Raw genomic sequence first — 8,591 nt, forward strand, 5'->3', positions numbered from 1 at the left:
TGAAATAGGGATAAAAGCATTGGATTCGTGTTGTCGTTGTTGTTGGTGGTGGTGGTGGTGGTGGTGGTGGTGGTGTTGCTGCTGCTGCTACATAGGTGTGTGTGTGTGTGTGTGTGTGTGTGTGTGAGAGAGAGAGAGAGAGAGAGAGAGAGAGAGAGAGAGAGAGAGAGAGAGAGAGAGAGAGCACTTCTGTTCAGATATAGATGGCAGATGTTTTCAACATCTCTCCACTTCTTTATCTTTTGTTCTTTGAAAATCACATGCACTTATACAATGTGTTTTGACCACTTCCATCCACCACCACCTCCTTCCAGCTCTACCTACCATTTCTTTCCCCATCTCCCTTCAAACTTCAGGCTGGCCTCTTTTAATAGTGTTAATAAGCCCCTGGGCGCCATTTGTGCTGCGTGTATGCCCCAGGATGTGAGGCCGTCCTCCAGAGCACTGGCAACCTCTCCGTGGCAACGACCCCAAAGAATAGTGACTCCTCCTTCCTTGGTACCTGCCAATAGTTTCTACATGAGGGGTGGGGCCTCGGGGGTCCCCTTGAGAACCCATGCTGGAATTTTAGCTGCATTATCTTAGGCAGGTATCACACAGGTAGCCAGAGGTGCTGCGAGTTATGCGACAGCCGTGTCACGTCCAGAAGCTTTGGCACTTCACAACACTCCTCCTCATCTGATAGCTCTGATAGTCTGCCCACCCACTACTGCGATACTCCCAAGCACTGGATGGGGAGAGATTAACCCAGCTGGGTCACCCACAGAGGAGTCTCTCAGCTACTTAGACTGGACACTTTGATCGGCTGTCAGGTGGCATGAACCACTATCCACTGCAAAATGAAACTTTTCTGATCAAAGTTCTGAACAGTGTAAACCTCTGGGTATTGTACATACCTATTTACAAGTCAGCTTTACAGCATGACTATTTAGTAAAACAACAGCTGTAGATCTCCCCCTGGAGGGTCTATGATCTTTCCACCCATAACCAGGTTTACAGTACCAGGCATGAAATTCTTCCTGGGGAGCAGGCCTTATATCCAATTAGAAAGTGCTTGGTCAAGGGGAACACTCCTCCATTGCTGGTGGGAGTACAAACTTGTACAACCATCTTGGAAATCAATCTGGCACTTTCTCAGAAAATTGGGAACAGTTCTACCTCAAGACCCAGCTATACCACTCCTGGGCATATACCTCAAAGATGCCCCACCATACAACAAAGACATTTGCTCAACTATGTTCATAGCAGCTTTATTCTTAATAGCCAGAAACTGGAAACAACCTAGATATCCCTCAACTGAAGAATGGATTTTTTTTAAATGTGGTATATTTACACAATGAAATGCTACCCAGCTATTAAAATCAAAGGTATCATGCGATTTGCAAGGAAACAGATGGAATTAGAAAATATCATCCTGAGTGAGGGAACCCAGACCCAGAAAAACACACGTGGTATATTAGCCATAAAGTACAAGAAGACCATGCTACAAATACACAGACCCAAAGAACAAGAAGGGCCCAAGGGAGGATGCTTGAATCTCACTCTGAAGGGCAAATAAAATAGACATTTGAAGTAGATGGAGAGAAGGAACTGAGTGAGAGAGAGGGAAGGGAGGGGAGCAGGGGTGGGAGTCAGGTTTGGGGAGAGTGGGGGAGGGGGAAGAGGTGTGGGAGAGAGTATGGAAATCAGTGAGAGGGTCATCTCTGGGAATGGGGAAGGCTCCTGAGAGTCTGTGGGGTAATCCTAGCTAAAACTCCTAGTAGCAGGATTTGCTGAGAGAGGTCATTTGCCACAACTGCCTTTCATGATCACTAATCTCCTCTTTCTCCAACACATGTCCCACCAGGAAAGTAAGAAAAGAATGTCCAGTGTGGGGAAGGCTCAGGAGCTTTTAGAGAAGCCTAGCTCATCCCTGAATCAACCAGCCCTATTTTCTGAAGATGAATAAAGAGGGTCCCAAGAAAGTTCTGCATAAAGTATGCAGGGTGAGAGGGTCTCAGGACCGGCGCCCGCAAGATGGCTCAGTGGAAAAGGCACTTACCAAAAACCTGATGATCTGGGTTCAATCACCAAGTCCCATGTGGTCAAAAAATGACTCCAAGTTGCCCTGTGATTTCCATTTGCATGCTGCAACGTTGGAACACACACATATAATAAAAGAATTAAATAATTTTTAAATTATATTTTATTAATTTATTCATATTACATCTCAATTGTTATCCCATCCCTTGTATCCTCCCATTCCTTCTTCCCTCCCATTTTCCTCTTACTCCCCTCCCCTATGACTGTGACTGAGGGGGACCTACTCCCCCTGTATATGCTCATAGGGTATAAAGTCTCTTAAAAGTAGGTCTTAGGAGGAGTTTTACATCACATATGTTGATCTCTACCTGAAAATTGGGGCTACTATGAGGGTAATCAGGAAAGGACTTGAACTGCTCCCTATCTAGTTCCTGAGCCCAGAGAACAGGCTTGGCAGTGTCCCCAGACCACAGAATTCAGGGCCACTGAAACCAGATGCAGGTGGAACTAACTGCAAGTTTATCACAGAACTTCTAGACCAGAGTTTAGAACAAACAAACTGCTGTTAGATGTCACTGGGTCTGCGCGATGGCTCCTGTCCCCTCGGGATTTGGAGGCAAAGAAGCCCAGTGGTGGTGAGAAGTATAGAAGAAGTAAGCCGGCTTCAGTATTAGAGGCAAGCCATGACAGTGGAGGGCCAGGAGACAAGTGAGGACGTAGAGGAGAGCAGGTGGTTCTGACTTTTTCCTCCAGACCCTCAGAGCAAAGTATTCTACCCTGACCTCACACTGAAGTTACCTTGAGGGCTGGGTATAGTGGTCCATGCCTTTTTAAACCCAGTACTCAAAGAGGCAGGGGGCAGGTGCATCTCTGTGAGTCCAAGGACAGCCAGTCTACATAGTGAGTTCCAGGATAGCCAGAGCTACACAGAAGGACCTAGTCTCTCAGTCTCTCTCTGTCTCTGTCTCTGTCTCTGTCTCTGTCTCTCTCTCTCTCTCTCTCTCTCTCTCTCTCTCTCTCTCTCTCTGTGTGTGTGTGTGTGTGTGTGTGTGTGTGTGTGTGTGTGTGTGTGTGTTGAATATGCATGCCATATTGTGTAGATACCCACAAAGGCCAATGTCCTGCCTCTAGAGTTGGGAGTTACACGCAGTTGTGAATTGTCTGACTTGAGTGTTGGTAACCAAACTCAGGAAGAGCTTCAAGTGCTCTTATCCACTAAGCCATTTCTCTAGCCCCTTACGGTTATAAAAATAGAAAAGAACTGAAAAGGATACACTACTTGCCCCAGGAAAAAGTCAGCAGTGTTTAGGAGGGGGGAGCTGTTTTCTGTTTAAATTCCTGAAGAGCTGAGACCCGCTCAAGCACATTGTTTATACCTGAAGTGAATGTCAAGATAGCATGTCCACAGGAGGCTATGGCAAGGGTTAGATGCGATACATGGAGCGATCACAGGGGCAGAGATTCTGCATGTCCCATTCAATATCTAAATTCCTTGCCTAGCACACAGGAGGCTCTCCAAGGAATTCATCCAATAGTCACAAGCAAGTGTTAACCAACTGTGAAGTTTGTTAAAGATCAACTCACATAACCCAGCAACTTAACAACTTAGCAATCAGCTTGTCTTTACTTGAGCTGCCCCAAAGTGGGGACCGACACAAAGACACGGGATCAGGAAGCTTGTTTCAAAAGTGATCCCAGGAAGCCAGAGAGAAACAACAATGTACGAGGCTGAGAGGAGTGAGAAAAAAACAGAAGGGGCTTGACTGAGCTCATTAGAACTGTAAGTGATTAAACTTACTTCAGATGGGAGAAAGTATTATTCCTGTTTTCATTGCTGTAAGAAAATACCCAAGGCTTGGTAATGTTATTAGAAAGAATGATATTTCTATCACAGTTTTAGATGTTGAATGTCTGAGATCAGATCGTCCTAATGATTAGCTCGAGAGGCAAGACAGTCTGTGGCAACACATGTGAAAGCAATTGCATGCTGAGACAGGAAGCCAGGGACAATTTGGGGACTGTGCCTGCTCTTGTAACTTGTCCTCATAAAAATCCAACTCAGTGTCTCAAAGAAAAAACAAAAACAAAAACAAAAACATTCTGAGACCACCTCACCCTACCCAGGGCCCACTTCTTAAACACTTTCTACCTCTCAGCCATAGTCCAAGAGTTGAAGGTCTAAACACATGAAGTCTCAGGACACATCTCAAACACCATCCAAACTACAGGATGGAGCCATGTAGAAATAAAGAATTCTCACTAACTCCCTTCCCTGGCTGGCTGTGCACTGCATGCAATGAAGCCATTAATGCCTCTCCATTTCTCATTTGACGCCTATGGGTTGAGCTCCTAGGACTTGGAGAAATGGCTAAGGCAGAAAGACCTGACCCATAAGAGCTTAAGGGTGAGGCCTCTGGAAGAGAACTCGCCCCACACAGCCCTGAGAACAGGAGGGCTGAGGTCTGCAGCAGGAGCCACCAGAGGCAGCTGCTCCATGCGTCCTGAATAAATCAAGTCTTAACAGGCGTTAACAATTTATGAAGTTCCCTGCATACCTCAGGAGACAGGCATGATATCTAATCACAGAACAATTTTATAATTTAAAAGGGATTTGATTCTCTTCTCTGTCTAGACAGAAAATAAGCTGAGAGAGTGAACTCAGACCCTGTGTATTTAAACAGAACATTCTGTGTGCACCTTAAGTTAAGATATGTTAGTCTCTAGTGTAGAAAGTCAGATTAATACACATTACTTTGCGCAAAAAACTAATTAAATTTTTCTATCTTCTTCTTTGGCCTCTATCAATTAACTGTAATTTAAACTTTACCTGGGTCCTTCCACAGAGGAAATAAAGTACACAGCCAAAGTCCTGGAGAGCAAATACAGTGTTCTTAGGGGGAAACTTGTAAAGTGTGAGAGAAGACCTGAGAATCACGGCCGTAGGGAGGACAATTGATTACAAGCTCTATTGTAAAGAAGAGTAAATTGGGGAAGTACAGAGACCTTAACAAATATGCTGACCCCAGTGATTTATTTCAAGGAGATGCCAATGAAATTCACTTTTTTTTTTCCAAAATAAAGGAGACAAGAAGAGAAATAGATAACTGACTGGGCCTGCAAAGGGAGGCAGGGCCCTGTTCTACGTTGTCATTGTTTCCTGACTCTTCAGGGCTTTGTGCTGTGTGGTGCTGCAGGAGCAGCCCAGGCAGGGCCCTGCATGCACTATGCACCTTGTAAGAGCTACACCCCAGCCTTTTAGAAGAAACAATTCTAAATACTTCTCTAGGGTAACCAAGGATTAAAAAAACATGATCAGTGATCGAATCCAAAGCTGTTCTTCAAAGAGAATAGGCGCTTTCCTGCCTTTCACATGCCATAGGAGCTAATGGGGCGGGGGGGTTCTGAGCAGAAAAAATTCGTTTTCAGAGCTGGAGAAATGGCCCAGCAGTTAAGAGTGACTACTATTTTATTGTGAGGATGGAGTTGGTAACCCCACACTAAAGACTCTCTAACATCTGTGACTCTAACTGCAAGGGATCGGAGCCCTCTTCCGGCTTCTGTGGAAACATGCACACAATATAACCACAGTCACAAAGACACACATAAATAAAAATGCATTTAATTTTTGTCATTTTTTCCACTGGACCCTCCCAGACTCACTCTCTCTAGGGGTTCACAGTTATACCCTAGGTGTGTCTGTGGAAACACTGGCCTTATCTGAGTCCAGTTTCTCTCCATGGGATATGAGAAGAACCCCTCCCCCCCACCCCCGCACACACCCCAGCACCTAAAGTCCTAAAATTGCCATTATTATACTCCCTTGCTCATAGTGACAGCATCTCTCAGCAGGCTGGCTCCCAACCATCTACGCTCAAGTCAAGGCACAGCCCTTAGCTTGGGCTTTTTGTTTCTGTTTCTTTTGTGTGATGCTGGGAATCTAACCCAGGGGGGTTGTGCATATTAAGCCATCGCTGAACTAATGGGCTATGGCCCTGGTCCCACCCTACTCATTGATCCTGTCAGCTTTCATCTACGGCACGCATACTTCTTGCTCAAATCTCCTGTGAAATCCCAAGAGGAAAGACCAGGACAGAAACTTGGGTAACAAACTCTTATAAGCCTTCCACCCATCTCTTCAGCTCTGACTGCACCCTTTTTCCTCAAGAAGGAAACTTGCTTTCCCAAGAGGTATCAGTTCCTTCCAGTAACCCTACGTGTTCCTGATCGCCATCTAGAACACTCTAGATAAAAGTAAACAGGGCTTGTGAGGAGGGAGGTTATTTCCTTTCCAATTCTCAATGCTTGCTGGGGAGGGCTGAGCAGTGTTCAGTTTCTGAAACAGGCTCTCACTGTGTAGTCCTGACTACTCTGTAACTCACATAGCTGCAGCAGTCCTCCAGCCTCTGCTCCAGTGTGTTGGGATTAGAGGCACGGTCCACCACACTCAGCAATGCCTGCTGTTCAATGAGTGATTTCATAACTCAATTGCTCAAGTCACTAACTACAGGGGATTCATGTTAAAACGCAGACTGAACAGTAAGTCTGGGTTATGGTAAAGTGACCGCTGATAACAAGGCCTAGCTGACACTAAACCCACTCCTGGACAAACCTTTAAGAAATGGGGCTTAGCCAGGTGTGGTGGTGCATGTCTGTAACCCCAGCACTCAGGAGGTAGAGGCAGGTGGATTGGCATGAGATTGTGAGGCCATCCTGGTCTACAAAGTGAGTCCAGGACAACCAAGGCTACAGAGAGAAACCATGTCTCAAAAAGAAAGAGAGAGAGAGAGAGAGAGAGAGAGAGAGAGAGAGAGAGAGAGAAAGAAAGAAAGAAAGAAGAAAGAGCGAGGGGGATATCCAGGGATAATAAGGCATAGAGCTTCCTAGAAGGTTGCACTTTGACTAGGAAAATAAATGCATTCCTAGATTGTCACAGTACCAAGGAACATATGTATGAAAACAAATACCTAGAAAATATTCAGAATGTGATGCATAACCAAACTCACATAAGAATCTTTGACACTAGGTTCTCAAACCTGAGTGAGCATGAGAACCATCTGGAAGCCTGGATGAGCACAGCATGCAGGACCACACCTCTAGAGCTGATGCTCAGGGCCCCCACCCGGCCTCTGCCTTTTTGTATGTGTAGTGTAAGGGTGTGGGAGAGGCCTACCACTGAGTGTACATAGACAATAGAGGGCAGCTTTGTGGAGCTGGTTCACGCCTTCTCACCTTTACATAGGTTTCAAGGATCAAACTCAGATCATCAAGCTTGCACGGAACAAACTTCTTACTTACACACACACACACACACACACACACACACACACACACACACATACACACACAATTTTGGAATAGGCAAGGCCAGTGCCATTTGCCTCCTGCCACAAGTCCCCAACACCCTGAAAAATATGTTCACAACAACCTTTTAATTCTAATCTTTATACCTTTAACTTTGAACCCGTCATTTGATAAAGTGGATTACTTATGAACAGCATATATTTGAAACGTATTTCTTACTTCACCTTCCACTCCGAGAACCTGTCTTCTTTTAGATGTTAAACCTACCTATGTTTAAAGTGACTGTTGGTGTATTCATCAATGTTTTCTAGAGCAACAGAACTTATAGAATGAAGGTAGAAGGGAAACTTACCAGAATGGCTTACAGGCTGTAGTGCAGCTGGTCCACCAATGCCTGTCGACCAACAGGAGGTCCAAGAAGCAAGCAGTGGGTCAGTCCACCGGGCTGGGTGCATTAGCTGGTATCCAGTGTATGCGGGAACCCTGAAGAGGCAGGCTCTAGTGCCCGTGAAGGAGTGGACTTATTAGGGAGAGCAAGAGCAAGCAAGGAAAGAGAGCAAGCTTCCTTCTTCTGTGCCCATTACATAGGCTGCCATCCGAAGACGAGGCCCAGATTAAAGGTGGATCTTGCTACCTCAAAAGATCCAGGCTAAAAGTGGCTCTTCCCTCGTCAAATGATTTAATTGAGAAAAAAAATATCCCTCACAGGTGTGCCCAGACATTTGGGTCTGAGTTAATTCCAGCTGTAGCCAAGGTGACAGTCAAGAATGCCCAGCACAGCTGGGTTGATAGCTGCCGTGTTTATGACTGTGACCTATTAGCTGAATTTGTTCTTTTTCTCTGTTTAATACATCATGCTATATGAACTAATTTCATCTTCTCTCTGAGAGTACAAGTTACATTTATGATTCTCCAGTGCTGAAGATCAGATCCAGGCATTTGCACATACAGGCCTATGCTCTATCACGGAACTCCACCTCTAGTCCAATGATTATTTTTTTTAACAATTTTTGCCTGCTGTCCTACTATAGATCGAAACTCGGCTGTTACTCCCACACTGGGTCACATAACCGAATGTGGACAGTTGCATCAAATAAACCAATAGTAAAAGATTTCTGACTGCAAGATGACCATAGAAAGAATCCAGGGTGTCCTAGTGGCACTGGGCCTATGCCAAATCATGTGACTTCCCTGGGATGGCTCACACATATCCACCTTGCACTGGTCAAACAACACCTCAGCTTATATTTCGCACAGTTGTCTGTACA

General features: G+C 45.3%; 1 long non-coding RNA gene across 1 annotated transcript in view; it reads right to left on the reverse strand.

Annotated features, from left to right (window-relative positions):
• The window catches only part of LOC311605968, a 15,418-nt gene extending 7,597 nt beyond the window's left edge, over positions 1-7,821 (reverse strand). The window contains exons 1-2 of the long non-coding RNA XR_014782133.1: positions 7,676-7,821; positions 2,042-2,127 (exon numbers count right to left, since the gene is read on the reverse strand). This is a non-coding gene — a long non-coding RNA (uncharacterized lncRNA). The remainder of the gene's footprint in view (positions 1-2,041; positions 2,128-7,675) is intronic.
• Positions 7,822-8,591: the final 770 nt, after the last annotated feature.

Source organism: Acomys minous, assembly GCF_964271855.1.
Source record: "Acomys minous genome assembly, chromosome: 9".
Lineage (NCBI taxonomy): Eukaryota > Metazoa > Chordata > Mammalia > Rodentia > Muridae > Acomys > Acomys minous.